Genomic DNA, 18,777 nt, shown 5'->3' with positions numbered 1-18,777 from the left:
CATTTTGCCATCAACCGATTTTTTATGCACTGGTCCTATTGGCGTCGGTCTGACATTGAGTTCTGACGTCAACCCGATTTTTATTACCACCCAAAATGCAACATCCTCACAATCGTGGGGTACAATGCCAATCTGATCTCATGTTGACGTCCTGTGCCTGCTGGGTACATTTAAATTCAAGAAAAATATTGCAAAAACAAATTACAAACTACAACATTTCAACAAAATGTTACGTATATATTTTGTTTTCCTTGATTGTTTCCACTTTTTTAATTAAAAAATACAATAAAAAATATTTTTACATTAAAAAATACAATATTGTATTTAATGTTTTCCCCACTCATACAAATTTTGGTCTAATATAGTTATTTAGTTAGATTAGCTCCAGATTTAGTCCAGATTTTAGATTAGTCCAGATGCACAAATATAATATTGTAAAGCATCCTAAAAAACAATCATTTAAAAGTGAGATTTGTTAGGGTTGTACTCATATACGCTGAGTACTGTATTTTAACATGTACACGCATGAGGCATGAGATAAAATTTTAAAAATGTAATTATGTATCGTTAAATTCCAACATTTAATATATGTACAACTTCTAATAAATAAATTCTAAAGCAGCATAATCCAAATTCAAAACCATGATGTGAGACATCCATCACAAAATCTGAGGTTCGACTCATTTCTCCAATGATCTTTTTAGGCCACTGCATGTCGGCCGAATCTGCTTTGGAAGGATTGTTAGATACAGTGTAGTGAGATGGCGTTATTAATCTATAATAGATAGAGTATTGAGTGATCCGCTGGCTGAAAATTCAAACTAGCAAGCACAAAATTCCCTCCCTCTCACTTTGAAGATCCTGCAGGCTTGGCTGCACTCATTTGCAAGCATGTTCATATTCCTGGCTTTCCTTCATCAGGTCTCCATTGATCTCTCCCTCCCCCACAGCAAACACAGGCTGAAGACGACGCCACTGACTCGAGCACTCTACTCCATCACCTCTGATTAACTAACCAGAACTAACACCGCGTTCACATACAAGCAGAATACATTTGAGTCTGATACGGATATGTCCACACACGCTTAGATTATTTATGGGAGTAAAAACAGCAATGCCCGATGCTACAACTGAACTCACACCTGTACATTTTTCAGGACTCACTATCATATTTTGGTGAAGCCATGCTTTGTGAACTGAAGCACACTAGACAGCTACACTGTTAGATTTTGCCACAAATTTACAGTTATTTACTGCAAAAAACGCCCAATAAAATACCACATACATTCTTTAAAGTTTACTACGGTAATATGTGCTGCATTGTAGTTAATTTAAAAAAAAAGTTAAAGTAACTTAATAAAAATAAAGGTTTTGTACTTCTAGTGTAAAAATTACAGTAAAAATCATTATACTGTAACCTTTCAAATGTGGTAAAAGGCATTTTACCATTAAAAAGAAGAAGTTGTAGTGGGCTAATTTACTGTAAAATGAAATTGCGGTAGGACCCTGCTACTGTAAAGCATTTACTGGTAAATTACTGTGAAGGGTCAGTTGCGGTATCTTGCTGGCAGAAGTGCTACGATTAAGTTATGGCAAAAATACAAAAGAATATCTAACAGTTGTCAGTCCCATCACAATGTGACAGAGCTGCACCATGCCGCACATACACATCTAGTGTGTTTTAGGATTTCATGTGGGTTTCCATATATGAGTCATTTATCATCTGGAGATGTAAATAGTCACTGTCCTCCACCAGAGCTACTCCTGTCACTTCTGAGATCTGCAAATGCTACAATATTCAATGAGCTAAAAATAAAATAAACTAATCTAATTAACCCTGACTTAAAAATTTAAATTCCCTTCATCTATTGAAATACAAGAGGTCATTATAGTATAAAAACATCATTCATTCATTCATTTTCTTGTCGGCTTAGTCCTTTTATTAATCCGGGGTCACCACAGTGGAATGAACCGCCAACTTATCCAGCAAGTTTTTACGCAACGGATGACCTTCCAGCCGCAACCCATCTCTGGGAAACATCCACACACACATTCACACACACACTCATACACTACGGACAATTTAGCCTACCCAATTCACCTGTACCGCATGTCTTTGGACTGTGGGGGAAACTGGAGCACGCAGAGGAAACCCATGCGAATGCAGGGAGAACATGCAAACTCCACGCAGAAACGCCAACTGAGCCGAGGCTCGAACCAGAGACCTAGCGACCTTCTTGCTTTGGCGACAGCACTGCCTACTGCGCCACTGCTTCGCCATAAAAACATCATGTACACTGTAAAAAGTGGAGGCGTCCACACAGTTGATTCATATTGTTAACTTTATTGTTTTTTTAAGTTGATTGAACATAAAAACATTTAAGTTGTCAGAATAAAAAGCTCAAGAATTGTGTTTTTTTTAGCTCCTTTTAAATAGATATTTTGTATAAGCAGCAAAAATCATTTTTTTTGAGTGTACGTTTCAGAACTCAAAACATTCTGGTTTGTGTCAAAACAGCTTCTGCCAAAATGAAAGGTTGGGGAATGGGCTGCTGTTTCTTTATCCAACCAGGTAAAAAAAAAAACATTGACATCATGGTCTCATTTACGATGGTGACCTGGCCAAAATGTTTGCAGCACACGACTTCATGATTAAATAAATAAATAAAATCAGTGGTTTAACAGCGGAATGAACAGCCAACTATTCACGCATATGTTTTAAGCAGCGGATGCCCTTCCAGCCAAAACTTAGTACTGGAAAATGAGCTCAGACATTATAATAGTAATTGATAATAATAAAAAAAGTTATTAAAATAGTAATTGAGCTCATACAGTTATATAGCCCTAAATTTATAAGTTGAATCAAATTACCCTTATGAGTCCATTGAACTTATATCATGTTAAACTGACTTAAAGCAGCTTGTGTACCTTATAAACTTAAGTTAGAACATTAACTTAGTTAAATAAGTGACAATGAACTTAGAACATATGCTGTCATGACTAATTGATCATATAATTTTTACAGTGCAGTAAGAGTGTTTAAATGCCATCTACTAAAAAGAAAAACAACGTCTGCTTCTAGATCACTTTCTGTTTAGCACCACCCACCGATTCATGCTAAAAAAAAACAAGATACAGATGCAGACATTGTTTTTCTCTATGCCATAACTAACAATAAAGATGCTTTGAAGACAACTAGATTACATGCAGTGACAAGTGATAGAATTAATTAGAATTTACTGTATGACCGTTAGAATAGTACATAGTTTGAATATGAGTGGAATTTAGATGCATTTCATCCACCATCTGTGGGATCCGTATGGGATAGTAAAGTGTTCATTGTAAACACACTTCTCTCGCTGGAAGTATTAGGTCATCCTGGTACTTCTTGTCTGCTGTTTGTCAAACATGAATTTAGACATACCAATCCGCTCAATGTTTTTCCACATACTATATAGTAGAGAAGTACGCAATTTAAGACACACCTGCAGTCTTTCATTGCATTCCTTCTGAATCTAATCCCACATTAGGTATGAGAGGGTGAACTTTTTGACAAAGGTCAAGTCTATATTACTTAATTCACTTAATTTTACTGTTATTTTTTTACCAGCAAGGTGACAATTCATCAATGGATTTTTCAGTAAGATGTAAACATCATGTCATGTTGTCTGTTTCTCAACCATGTACCTGGAGGACCACCAACACTGCATGTTTTGGATATCTCCTTTTTTCAGTTACACCTATTACAGTCTTTCACTGTCTGCTAATGAACTGATGATCTGAATCAGGTGTGTTTGGTTAAGGAGACAGGGTAAATGTGCAGAGCTGGTGGTCATCCAGGAACATGGTAAAGAAACACTGGTCTATACAATCATGTTCCAGAAATAAAAACTAGAACAAGCTTAACATTTTTAGCTGGTTGAAGTCTGATTGATTCCAATAAGTTTGATCATAGAAGTGCATGCTGATTTCTCAGTATGATGCTTTTCTGATTAGGGCAAGTGACAAAAAGACTCAGGACAAATGTTTCCAGGCTAAACCTCATTGATTCCTCTGCGGTGACTTCAACAAAGTAAGAGGATGTGGTTAAACACCCAATAGAATTTTGGACAGCTTCCCAAAAGTGGAACCAGCCTGCCAGAAGGAACTGCCAGCACAGTCACTAGCATTCCCTTATGAACAGCAAATAAACAAAGCACTATTCTTTAATCTCATGCTAGGGTGAACTGGCCAGTGTACAGTGTACATAGTTGTAAACACAATCTCATTATAGCAACTGATTCTACGGCAAACTGAGCTTTTACTGACTAAGTTTACATGGACATCAGTAATGAAATTATTTGCCCTAGTCTGAATAAGACAATAATATGATTAAAGTGTTCACATGAGTTGCTTTTTGAATGTTCCATTCATGATCCTGTTTTACATGTCATAGGACATAATTCGATTACCGTCATTGCTTCACCATGCTATCCACATTTTCTCGGCAGTTTCATGTCATTTTGGGCATTTCATTTTTAATTTGTTAACTTTAACTGCAGTTTGGCACTTTCACTTTCATTCAGGAGCATTTTTTGCATGCCCCCGTGACAAACTGAGGCACTGGATGTGGTTATGAACTGCTGGAAGATCCTACACAACAATAAAAACTTGAATAAGGCGTACACATGTCTGTACTGCACTTCAATTACGCGAGAAAAATCAGCATATATCCTCCACGTCTTGTTCATTTCTGTTGAGTTCGAATATGACCTTAATCAGAATAAATTAATAAAAAATTGCTGTTTGTGTGTGTGTGTGTGTGTGTGTGTGTGTGTGTGTGTATCTCTCACTTTTTTTCATCTGCACTGGCCCCACCAATTACACAAAGGACATGCCCTGGGATTGGCTGGAGTGACCCAGGGTGTCTTTTAAACAGGCGTGAGACGGGACAGCAAGTTGGCTGCCGTTGTGATTTTTCGTTTGGGTGTTAGCGAGAAATATATAGTTGCTAAGTGCTATTTTTGTATTGTGTTTTACCAGTTTGGTGTGTGTATAAATTTTGACTATTGTTTGTTGTTTATCCTTCCTGACTCCAAAGATTTATAAGTGACTTTATTTGTTCAGTGTTCTTTTATCATGCATCCTTGATCTTTTACATGGTAGACTCTTAATCAGAGTATTGTATGTCTCTTTTGACTGCCATACTGTATATTCCATTTTCTTCCCATTTAAAGTTATGCAAGAAATTTCTCTGTCAACATTTCTTATGCATAAAATTTGTATATATACATACAAATATTTTATTTTATGCAATTTTAAAGGACTAAAGTCAATATTTTACAATCAAGGAGTAAAATGAACCTTTATTCTGGGTCTTAGAGCCAAGTCCATAGCCATAGGGGTTTCAGGTGGTTCAGAAGACCCACCCCTCCTTGAAAAAGGTCCAGAATTTGTTTCATACATGAGCTTATTTGTCCTATTTTGACTGCTATGCCATCATGGTCAAAATAACCCATCGAAAAAGGCTTTAGGACCAAACTGAATCCTCTGTTGGCTGTTGTTTCGGTGTGACTTCAGCTAATCAGTTTTGGCCAATGCTAACATATATTTTTTATATGGGTTGAACATCCAGCTGTGCAAGAAAACATAGAATCATAAGCAAAGTCATCTTTCGTGACTGAATTGTTGAGAAAACATTTTACAAGTAACTTTTATTTTAAATCTTGGACTTTATACTTAAAACAAAAACTGACCAATAAAACGTGTAAAGCACCAAACGTGCATTTTAATTTCTCTTTGCTATTTGGGTTAATTTGAACCTAATTAGAATAAAACCTCAGTATTATCATTTAATATGATGTACTTTTAAATAAAAATAATGTCCATATATGTGGACTAGCAGTCCAAATTTACATAAAACACTTTTGCCTGACTGTTTTTATTGCATTAAAAACATACATATTTTTTGAAAAACAACATTTTTTGCCCATTATGGACAGTTAAAAATAGAGTTTGGGGCATTTCATATGCTGCAAAACAGTTGCACGGTGACATTGTATGTCTGTAACAAAATATAAAACATTCAAAGTATTTTAAATAGCCACCTAAGAGCTAAAATGTGCCGTCCACGTGTGTGGCCACCAAGCCCTAGGAAGTTAAAATTGTTTTGAACACTGTTCTGCCTAAAATAGTCAAAACCTGTGATTATGATCACAATCTTTCAAGCTAATTCAGAATAGTGCTTAAAATATCACTAAAATGCAGTATTTAAATGTCATAATTAGAAAGAAAATTAGGCATATAGTGGCAAAAAGGTCCTTTTTTTAGAAATAAAAAGAATCAGCCCTTTCACCAGGTTGACTACGAGCCTGAGCATATACTCAAAACATTTAAAATTATAGCTCGTTTTACTCCTTTATTGTAAAACATCAAGGTTATCCCTTTAATTTATACAGTTTTAACCAAATTAATAAATTAATATTTATATGATGCAAATTTTATAGGACTATTTAATTTTTTTTACATTTCACTGACTATAATAACAGTAATGAGCGTGGCATCACCTAACAAAAAAAATGTAAAATAAACACAAAGGATGAAGAGCAGATTTGAAATCCTGAATAACGCTTGCTGGGGCATCTTCAAAAAAAATTACTCCAGTGATCAACACTGCGTATGTGTGTTCTGAAAGGAGAACGAGAAATGGCCCAGCCACATTGAGGCTCTCAGTGCTTTTGTTTAGCCCCATTCTGTGCTGAAGAGAGAGCCTGTGAAAAGCGATTGGAAATGGCTGTGCGGAGAGGATCAGGCTATAGCGAGTGCTGTGTGTGCAAGGCGATATGCTATCTCAGCCGTGCACCTCTCCTCCCCCTTCCAAAGGCTTCCTCGGCACCCACAGATTAGCAGGCCCATGAGGCCTGGGAGTCAGAGTGCAGACGCAGCCAGACGACAGGCCCTCGACTCGGGCAGCACGTGCCTGGCCTCGCCCCTCCCCCATCCAGAGTCTCTTCAACCCCCATTCCACTGCCTCTATTCAGACTGACAGTGATGAATGGCCATGCTAGGCTAATGGCGGTGTGTGGCTGATTGGAGCAGCCTCCTTTCTTTTTAATAACAGACCCAGTGGCCGTCATCAGCTGCATCATTTCTTCACAACGACCGTTAGCGCCATTACGGCTATTGTGAGCCATAATAGCAATTATCTTAGCGGAGTGAGAGCGCCTTGATGCAGGGAACAGCCATTACGATCTGAGAGTGCTACACCAGAGACTTGTGAGTGGCAAACACAAACAGCAGGTAAACGCTAAGAGAAATTAGGTGGAATTAGCTTGGCTAACAGTTCTTCTTCAGCCAGGCTTCTGTAAACAGATTAGCAGTGAAGCCATTGGCATAAGATCTCAAGGAGCAATGGAAAGAGTTGTGAGCTGGCAAATAAGATAAAACTTAGATGCATTCCGGCATTGTAATTAAGAAAGATTTGGAGACATTTTTAGCACATGAGTGTTTAAATATATTGCAATGGCTCACTCTTCTTTGAAGCTTAATGTGGGTTTATTATGCACAGAGTTTAAGCTAGTAGTAAAGAATTTATAGAAAAATCTGCATATTAAATAATTCCTAAATAGAACAATAAATAAAAGACATAAATAGAACATTGTAAGTATACCCTAAAGCAGGCATGTCCAAACTCAGTCCTGGAGGGCCGGTGTCTTGCAGATTTTAGCTCCAGCCCCAATCAGACACACCTGGGCTAGCTAATCAAGCTCTTACTAGGCTTTCTAGAAACATCCTTGCAGGTGTGTTGAGGCAAGTTGGAGCTAAAATCTGCAGAACACCGGCCCTCCAGGACCGAGTTTGGACACCCCTGCCCTAAAGGAATGGTTTTATTTTTTTTTTATTCCTCAGACCCCCATTATGATCACCATAGGTTCAAGTGACCACATTCTAAAATGTAAAAGGCATTTAGTTTCTTGTATAAATACACAATTTACACTGCAAATACAGTTGTTTAATTATTGGGTTGAAAATATTGTTTAAAAAAAAAAAAGGTAAAAATGGCTTGAGTTACACTGCAAGAAGGTCACTTGTTCGAGTCCTGGCAGGGCCAGTTGGCATTTCTGAGTGGAGTTTGCATGTTCTCCCTGGTGGGTGCTCCAGTTTCCCCCCACAGTCCAATGACATTCGAAACAGGTGAATCAGATAAACTAAAATTGACCGTAGTGTATGAGTGTTTCTGTGAATGAGTGGATGGGTGTTTCCCAGTACTTGGTTGCAGCTGGAAGGGCATCAACTGTGTAAAATATATGCCGGAACAGTTGGTGGTTTATTTAGCTGTGGCGACCCCTAATAAATAAGGGACTAAGCCGAGGGAAATAAATGAATGAATGAAAGTTAAAAACACACACACAATCAAAAGGTCTTAACCAGGTACAAGATCAAGAACATTTCATCAAAAAGCACAAAGATCTGAACACTGTTATTTTTTATTTTGAAAAATATATTAAAATTAGCCACATTCCAGTCAAAGACCAAAAGAGTCTGATTAGCCTCAATAAAATATTACCAGGAAAAGATTTAGTTTCTATATTCTTACTTTTTAAAAACACAATAGTTTTGTATTTGTATGAAATTTGTATATTGTTTATTTCTTTATGAAGTCAAAACGCGCAGATGCGGGCACTACAAGCGACACGCAGGGGCAAAACGACAAGCGACTGTTCATTCCAATGAAGTGCGTGCAACAGCAATCGTTGGCGACCAGGTTGGCGTGTCAAGCGATGCGTCAAAGTTGAGAATCCTTCAACTTTATGCAAATGAAGAGCAACTATTGGAGACAGCCAATGGGAGCAGCAGCAGAGTTCACATGATCCTCTCTCAACTCTTGAGTCTGGTTGTATTCTCCATAGTGTAAACCTACACAGACCTGCGTTTGCAGTAGATCGCCACCTAGAGCGAAAGGGAGCTACAAAGTCGCTGCTAGTGTGAATGAGGCAGGATTTTTGAGTGAGTTCCAGTGACTTCCATCCACATGAGTGACAGCGAGCATTTGCAACCAGGTGGACACATCGTGCGACGTGACAAAGTTGAGAATCCTTCGACTTAATGCAAATGAATAGCGACTTTCTTGCGCCAATGGGAGCACCAGTAGAGCTCATGTGATTCTCTCACAGCTTGCTTAGTGGCTGGTTGTATTCTTTGGCTGTAGACTTACAGAGACCTGTGTTTGCAGCAGATCGCCACCCAGAGCGACAGGCAACTGCAAAGACACTGCTAGTGTGAATTAGGCATAATTTTTGAGCGACTTCCAGCGATCTCTATCAATACGAGTGACAGCAACCATTTGCGATCATGTGGGCATGTCGAGCGATGCGACAAAGTTGAGAATCCTTCAAGTAATAGCAACTTTCTTGAGCAACAGCCGATAGGAGCAGCAGTAGAGCTCACATGATCCTCTCTTAGGTCGCACAGAGGCTGGTTGTTTTCTTCGTGCTGTAGAACTACACAGACCTATGTTTGCAGTAGATCGCCACCTAGAGCGATAGGCAGCTACAAAGTTGCTGCTAGTGTGAATGAGGCATTATTTTTGAGCGACTTCCGGCAACCTCCATCTACACGAGCAAGCGTAGGCGACCAGGTGGGCGTGTCGAGCGATGCGACAAATTTGATAATCTTTCAACTTTATGCAAATGAATAGCGACTTTCTTGAGTAACGGTCAATAGGAGCAGCAGTAGAGCTCATGTGATCCTCTCAGCTCCTGCAAAGTCTGGTTGTATTCTCTGTGCCGTAGAGAGCTGCTGTACAGATACTTGCATTTACAGTAATCGCCACCCAGAGAGAAAGGCAGCTACAAAGTCGCTGATAGTGTGAATGAGGCATCATTTTTAAGATTGTAGTGCCTTATCACTTGTTTCTCTATGCTGTTTTGTATCTTTATGTGGAAGCAGCTTCAAATTAAGGAGGCTAATTACTTCTCAATTAAAAGGTCACCTTCGTTCACGGCTCTTATGACCTTGTACACACACTCAGTGATATATGCACACACATGATCCACTGCTTCAAACTCCTAGTATGTAGAACTGAAGTACAGTAACAAGCCTATTGCTCGTTGATACATGCGTGTGTTGTATTAACCAACATTAACTAATGAAACCTCATTTTAAATTGTCACTAAAAAAGAAATTTCAGTTAACAACATCTACAAAACAACTACTTAACCCTCAAGAAAGTATTTAAAATGTACATACTCAAATTCATAATTACAGTAGATCCTCCATGTTTGTCTTGCCTATATGGATAGGAAATTAAATACAAAATCTAGGGAGGAAATTACCATCATGTGGCTAAAAGCTGAGTTTTATTAGTGTCTTTAAAGACTGATGTTTTAATTCCAGCAAGGCCATTTGTTGTATTTTGTCCTCCGCGTTCAACAGAAAAGTGTATTAAAATGATATGCTGCCATATAGCAACACTACACCATAGAGGACTAAACTAATGGACTGCTAATGAGGATGACAAACTATGTTTAGAGCCACAATTATCCTTTCACATGCAGAGTGACATCAATTAATAAACAAAACATGCTCGTGCAGATTTATTTAGCGTCGCATCTTAAATTGAACATGCACACTCGCTCTTTTCAAAAAACGCATCGGGCCCTACAGCTAATTACAAGTTTTTAAACTATCCTGAAATGAAGAGAAGAGCGGACTGGTATATGGGGACTGAACGAGCCATTAAATATGTCATCAGGATGGCCAATTTGCCTGCATCAAGATGAGGCTCTGTGGGATTGTGCTGCATTGATTCCTCTGCAGGGACCATGATAGGAAATGAGCATGTGGTCAAACACCACAACACATTTGGGTAGAACCCAGTTCTCAGGAGAGTCATCAGGGCTCAGTTCAATACACAATAGACCAATGCTAGATTGATCTCCAATGACGGGGAATGGATTATTAGAATTGAGATTAAAAACAGTGGATGGATGGATTAATGGATGCCAAATCTGTTGTTATTTGGACGACAAAATGTTTGAAAAAGTAATTGGTTAAACTGGTCTGAATGTTACAGTAAAATGTACAGTGGCCGAGAGAGCTTAAAGCGCTGTATTTTAAGAAAACACGTGCAGTTACAAAAAACGCCAGCAGATTAAGAAAAGATCTTCCTCCATTTGACAAGACATATGCTACAAATCCTCATAACGCAAAGAAATTTTAAAAACATGCAGCATTTTCTCACAACGCAAACAAATTATTAAAACGCACAGCATTTTCTCACAACGCAAACAATTTACGAAGAAGTGGTGCATTTTCACACAACGCAAACAAATTAATAAAACACGCAGCATTTTCTCACAACGCAAACAATTTATGTCGACGTGGTGCATTTTCACACAAAGCAAACAAATTAATAAAACGCGCAGCATTTTCTCACAACGCAAACAAATTAATAAAATGCACTGCATTTTCTTACAACGCAAACAAATTAATAAAACAACGCACTGCATTTTCTTACAATGCAAACAATTTACGAAGAAGTGGTGCATTTTCACACAACGCAAACAAAATTAATAAAACACGCAGCATTTTCTCACAACGCAAACAATTTATGACGATGTGGTGCATTCACACAAAGCAAACAAATTAATAAAACGCGCAGCATTTTCTCACAACGCAAACAAATTAATAAAACGCGCTGCATTTTCTTACAACGCAAACAAATTAATAAAACAACGCACTGCATTTTCTTACAATGCAAACAATTTACGAAGAAGTGGTGCATTTTCACACAACGCAAACAAATTAATAAAACACGCAGCATTTTCTCACAACGCAAACAATTTATGACGATGTGGTGCATTTTCACACAAAGCAAACAAATTAATAAAACGCGCAGCATTTTTTTTACAACGCAAACAAATTAATAAAACGTGCAGCATTTTCTCACAACGCAAACAAATTAATAAAACGCACTGCATTTTCTTACAACGCAAACAAATTAATAAAACAACGCACTGCATTTTCTTACAACGCAAACAAATTAAAACGAAAACGTGCAGCATTTTCACACAACGCAAACAAATTAATAAAACGAGCAGCATTTTCTTAAATTGCAAACAATTTATGAAGACCTTGCATTCACACAACGAAAACATGCTTGAGATATCGTTCATAATTGTACGTACACGTACACACACACACACACACACACACACACATTTTCTTAATCTATCTTTGTTTTAACCAATCAGGTTAAGACACCTATATGTATGATGCAGTTAATGCGCTTCCTCCAAATATTAGTTGTAACCATAGCAACTACTATGAGTGACAGATACCAGTCTTCAGTTCGCTGTAGTGGGTAAAAAAGGGTACCATGTAGATTGAGTAATGGGTTTAGGTAGGTCACAAAGCTGTTTGGAAAGTAAAAAACTGTGTGTCTTTACACTACTAAAAGAAGATAATAAACCCTTGCTTGACATTTAACAAATATAACCACACATTTAAACCAAATGAGCGATCTGACAGCATTTATATCGATGACAAACATTAGTTGATGTCTGACTGCTGAAAGCCATGACTAGCCAATCAGAATCAAGCATTCTAGAAAACTGTTTGATATAAACAAGGACGCATTAAACAATACGAGCTTAATAGCTTAGATACAAGCTCATCTTGATGGCTTTCTAATGATTAGAAGAGAGGATAACCAGCTGATTCAAAGGCAAAAACACCCCATAAAACACAAAACAACTTCAAGCCAACAATATAGTGCTGCCATTCCGGTGGAATTATTGGTTTCCTCTTGATTTATTGCTCTGTATACGTCTCCAAACTATATACAATTTTCCAAGAAGCAGGATTAATTCACAGGAGGGTTCAAAAACATATTACAGAAGTCAAGTTCTCTTGGAGAAATATAGAGTTTTTGCAACTCATGGAATAGATGATGTGTTTATTGAATGTGATGAGAAGTCACACAACCTTGAAACCTCCAGCCCCCATAAGAAGACCCCCTGTCAATGTCAATAAAGGACCCAATCTTTTATTTCTCCCTAAAAGTGTAATTTCAAAGTCCAAAAACGAGCTCTTGAGCAATCTTCAGCTCAAGGTCACGAGCCTCAAGAAACTGGGATTGTTTGTTTGTTTTTTTCTGACCAACACATTCTCACTCCCAACTCGTCACATACTGACGCTTGGTCAGGAACCCTCGGCGTCAGTTATTGACGCACAGGGTACCCCTTTAGCGTCATATTTAGACGTGCAGGGATTCCCTATAGAATCTGTGCCTGAGCCTGAGGCGTCATATGGAGACGCTGGAGGCTCGTATAATTACCAATAGATGTCAACGCAATTTTTAAAACCTGATTTACGCCTATTATCTTAGTTTTCTTATTTTAAAAATATGTAATTTTTATTTTGTTCATGAAAAGCTTCTGTAAACGGGGTCGAAACTACTGTATGAATAAACTTTGGCCCACGTGACATCCCTTCACGGTGAGTTTAACGCCGCTCTGCTATTGGTCAAACTGCATCAGCGGTGAGTTCTCAGATGAGTTCAACTGTCAACATTAAATATTACGTTAATGCTGCATAATATATTTTTATTGGAGATTAGTTGTTGTTTATAAATATGTTATCATTTACTTTATATTTAATGAGTGAAAATATATTCGATTGTCCAGTTTAGGGTAACTATGTCTAATAAAACTTTGATTCATTCATATTATTTATTATTTTTTTACTTTAAAAAAATATTAAATTTCAAGTACTAAGTTTAAAAATGTTTTCGGCTGATATTTTTCATTTTAAATTATTTATTAAAGTTGGGGTCATTGTATGTGGCGATCTATTTTTTACAGTCTATGCTCGCTATCCCAAGGTTCATTGCGATCCCAAGGTTCACTGCGGTTTTCCACAAGGTAAGTAAAAAGTAAACAAATAAACACGATTTGTTGATAAAGCATGTACTGTAAACTAGCGACGTTATCTAATTACATCAAGTTCATTTATTAAAAACATATTTTTCTCACATATAACGTTGGTCATGCATTAGAACAATATATACATTTTAAGATAAGGAACAGTGTAACCAGATTGTTGTTTTCCACAATAGAATTCGTGCAAAATCTATATATAATATGCAATATGCAACTCTAATAATACAAATGTATTCGTAATTGTTTCAATATTAAAGAACATCAAGTGTTTCCAAAGGTTTATTGTAAAAACAATTATTTTCCATGCCTTAAAACACACACACACACACACACACACACACACACACACACATATATATATATATATATATATATATATATATATATATATATATATATATATATATATATATATATATATATATATATATATAGCATAACAAAAGCTCAAGTATAACTTAAGCTGATGTATGTCACACAATGAATATCATACACTATTACCAGTACAATTTGGCCTTTACCAATTTATTTAATAAAAGAAAGAATCTATCATCTCTAAATTGTGGTAAAGAGGCACAACAAGCTGTCTTCTTTTCAAATATTATGTCAGTCAGAATGGTAATGGTAAAATTCAAGGATTACCTTGCACCTTCTCAGAAATTTACCATTGATCATATATTACAAGTGGCTGGATTGTTTTTAACACAAGCAACGTTTTTTTAAATCATTATCTTAAACAGATTAAGGCTCATTTTGGACTACACTTACATTACTTTACAACTGCTTAATGCAGTACTGATGTATCTAGTAGTTTAGTGGTTTAATGTCACATCTGTTTTTATTCATTTCAGATGCAGAAACTTTTGACATATGAATTCATCTTGACTAAGGGTAAGGTTTTTGTTCAGAATTAATCATTATTTAAAATCATTGTATTTTCTTTGTTATTATGTACAGATTTTAAAAGAATGTACTTTCTTTTAATAAAGAACTCTTCACAGCACTGCAGCTAAACAGTCACAACCTCACAGAGCTGCACAACTGCCCCACTCAGATCAGTGCTGAAGCTGGAACCTCATCTTGTGTACAGCAAAGGCAGAGCTGAAAATTCACTGTTTGTCTTGTATTGTGTGGTAAGTCATAGTTTTATTATTTTTTTTTATTTTATTGCAACACTAAGTAGTCCATTCTGTGGCCAATATGATATAAAGGGCCTAAAATGGGACTGACGTGATCATTGTTTTGATTTCTAGATAAGTACTCATGGGGCTACACATGCAGCTGAAGTTAGCTTCATTGAGTAGGACATTTCTTTCAGTATACTCTTAAAGAGATTCACCCAAAAATGAAAATTCTGTCATTATTGACTCATCCTTCACTTGTTCCAAATATGTCTGACTTGCTTACTTCAGTTAAACACAAAAAAATTATATTTTAAAGAAAGATGAAAACCTGCAAACATTAACTTCCATAGTATTTGTTTTTTCCTACTATGTATGTCAATGTTTTCAGCTTTCCAGCTTTCTTCAAAAAACTTCCTTCATGTTCAACACAAAGTAACTTGGAAGTTTTTAAAAAAGGTTTACAACCACTTAAAGGAGAGTAAATAGTGAACTGTTCCTTTAACCCAATCTAGTTGACTTTACTAGAAAATTGTATAGAAACCCAGTGCCTTAAACCCCTTACATTTTATACAAGGTACAACTTAACAGCCATACTTGAATTAAAATATTACTGTAAGTTCAAGAAGATTGTAAAGGTTCTAGGTTAATTTAAAGTGGCTGTTTAGTTTCACCTTGTGTAAAAACATAAAGGGTTTAAGGCAACATGTTTCGATGCAGTTTTCTAATAAAGTCAACTAGTTTGGGTTAAGAGTGTAATGGGTTACAGTAATAGCAGTGAATCATGCAGGCATAAAATAAATGTTTAGCCATGTAAAGCAATAAGCTTGTTATAATTTAGAAATATTTTAGGGTGAAGCACAGTATGCTGTTGTAGTTTTCATATAATTGATGAGTCAAACATGAGATGTGTTTTAAATTGCAAGACGTGAATTAACAATATGTTCATCAAGATTCAAATCTTGCATCTTATATTTTTTAAGGTTTTGGCCCAATAATACCCATATTCTGCTATTTAAAAAATCATGCTGGAATTTGTGTCAGCATTCCCTTCAATGAAAACTACAACAGTGGACATCAGTGGTGATAAAAATGTATGTGAAGGATAAGGGTGTTCATAATGAGAAGTGCAGTTACTATCCTGATCTCTGAGTTTGTAGAACTGACAGATCTGCTTGGAATAAATGGAAACATGCTGGAAATGTTTAACCTATTATACAGTTAATTCAAGAGTGCCAGGTTTAATGACACTTTACATATATAAATAAATATCACTGAACTTTCTAAATGAAACCTAACACTCATTCTTTGTTCAGTAATGATATTGTGCACTTCTAATACTTTACAGTGGCAAAACCTGGAATAACACTTGGGAGCCCTCCAGGAATTGCTGACACTTTACGCCCAAGTCTCCTCATGCTAACCGGATTGCAATATGACAGTCTAGTCAGCATAAACACCTGGACTCACCAAGCACACTTTGGTTCTCAGTGTTTTGTAAAAATAGTTTTTGCTATTCTTCAGTAAATATTTTAATATGTTTTGAACTTATTCTACTTTTGATGTTTAAGTTCAGAAAGTTGTTATTATAAACATAATTTGCATTTGTCATGAACTTGACTTCTTGTTGTTGTGAAAGCTGTTTATTATGATGGCATTTCCAAAGGCATCATTTGAAAAGATTTTTTGCAGTGCAGTTTTACTTGAGCTTGACATACCAGATGTATGACATGAATACATATCACAAAATAAATATAATAATAATAATACAAAATATACATTTCCTTCAATTATAATTGTTTTTAATCATTTATATATGTATGGTAATATATTATTGCATTAAAAACTTATAAAATATATATTTTTGGTTAAAATATATATTTTTGCATTTTTGTGTGATTTTTATTATTTATTTTTATTTGTGGCATTATAAATAAATTATAAATGTTTCATTAAAAATGTATTGTGTTTATTTGCATACTCATTTACAATGAACTACTATTTATACTATTTAATGGGCACTATATTTGTCATTTAAGTTTGACATATATTTATATTTGTATACCTACATGATGCAGGGTTTAGTTACAGCAAATGCTTGAAATGTTTTCAAACATGAAGCTTTTTTATTATTTTATTATTCGTTTCAAATTAAGTATACTGCCTATGATCTGGTTTTACTATGATCATTTTGCACATCAGGTTATTCCCACAAAGTAATCTCACGGTAAATATACATTTGTATTTTTAATAAGACAACAAATAACATGTAATATTAATACACATTTTGATATTTAAGTTATATTATAAGGTTATAATCAACCTTCAGCCGGAAGATTACCAAATAGAGACAAAGTGTGACGTAGATTGCGACGTTGTGATTGGACTATAACTTCAAAGCCAAATTAAAAGATCCTTCGTGTTGCTAACTATGTTTTGCTAACTTTGCCACTTTACTAACAGTGTCCTTTATCAATGAGTTATCGCTGTGTTTTAAATAGTTAACGATTAACCAAGATCGTAACCCTAAACTTAACCCTAACTACACCTTTCAAGGAACTACAATTTGTAGCGCCATGTCTTTCCCCTCCCATCTATACAGCGACAAAGGATTGTGGGTAATGTAGTTTAAAGCCTTTTTGTAATAAAATGGAACAGATACAAATTTTAATGAACTAAAGACTATCTGAATAAGGTCATTGTGCATATATTTATGACATATATGAAAGCCAGGCATAAATTTGTTATTTTACAATGAGTATTTTTTAAACAGCTTTTATTGACTTGATCAGTATATATCAGACTATTATATCCAACATTATTTATTGAACATAGCATAGGTAAGAGTCTTGCTGATATTCTCTCACTCATTTCTCGTTTGAAATGTGAATACTTTTTCCTTTTCTACGGGGCTCTACTCATCCCCATCATGAGTAAAAGGGCAGTTAACCTATGTAGATGTATTATCTTCAACATGGACAAGAAATTGTATTGTCACATGTACAGTTGTGGTAAAAAAAAAAAAAAAAAAAAGCTGTAAAAATAAGCTAAACATTAGTATCTTCTTTAATTACAAGTTATTAGCAATAGTGATCTATGTTCATCACAAATGTTATGAGTTCAGAATAATATGTGTGGATGTAATTCTGAAAGTGTGTTTCATTAATGGTCATCATGTGATATTTAATTGTTTTCACTTTATTTGAAATATGGATAAAAGCTCTTTTAAAATATGTAAATGTTTATAAATAAAACCTTTTTAAAGACATGTATTTGTTTAAAAACCACTCTTTATCTGATTATTTTTACTTTCTAAATCTTCAACTGTTTGTGTAACAGTATGATTTGATGACAATGGATGAACTTGTGTTTAATAATGATTCCACATAATGTCTTTGTCCTGCATGTGGGTTAATTTGTTAATTATTTTCTTTATGATCAAATGATTGTAAGATTTGCTGCATTGTAAGAATCATGAAAATATTGAGAAATGAGGTAACAATGATGAAAAGATATCCTTTCAAATGCTGCGAATAGTTCAAACCTCCAAATGATTAAAAATACATAGCCATTAACCAACAAAATAAAAATGCAAACATTTAAATTATCTAAACTAGAAGTAAAATAGTTCTGTGCTGTATTTATAAGTTAATGTGTAGTTCTATGTCTACCAAAAATACATATTTCAATACATATTTTATTTTCATTCATTCATTTTCTTTTTGGCTTAGTAC

At 35.5% G+C, this 18,777-nt stretch overlaps 1 protein-coding gene and 1 long non-coding RNA gene across 6 annotated transcripts in view; one reads left to right on the top strand and one right to left on the bottom strand.

Annotated features, from left to right (window-relative positions):
• msraa (methionine sulfoxide reductase Aa) overlaps nt 1-18,777 on the bottom strand; it is a 141,798-nt gene that overhangs the window by 73,583 nt on the left and 49,438 nt on the right. Inside the window, exon 1 of one of the 5 annotated variants that reach the window (XM_087297878.1) lies at nt 7,649-7,734. The gene's annotated coding sequence lies outside the window, so the exon portion shown is untranslated. 5 annotated transcript variants of the gene reach the window in all.
• Nucleotides 13,841-15,055, top strand: LOC147839417 (uncharacterized). Its single transcript, XR_015518816.1, has 3 exons — nt 13,841-13,904; nt 14,774-14,813; nt 14,912-15,055. It is a non-coding gene; the product is annotated as an uncharacterized LOC147839417 (long non-coding RNA).

This window comes from Danio rerio, chromosome 20 (genome assembly GCF_052040795.2).
Source record: "Danio rerio strain M-AB ecotype USA chromosome 20, GRCz13ab, whole genome shotgun sequence".
Classification (NCBI taxonomy): Eukaryota; Metazoa; Chordata; class Actinopteri; order Cypriniformes; family Danionidae; genus Danio; species Danio rerio.
This window is presented reverse-complemented; position numbering and strand designations above follow the sequence as displayed.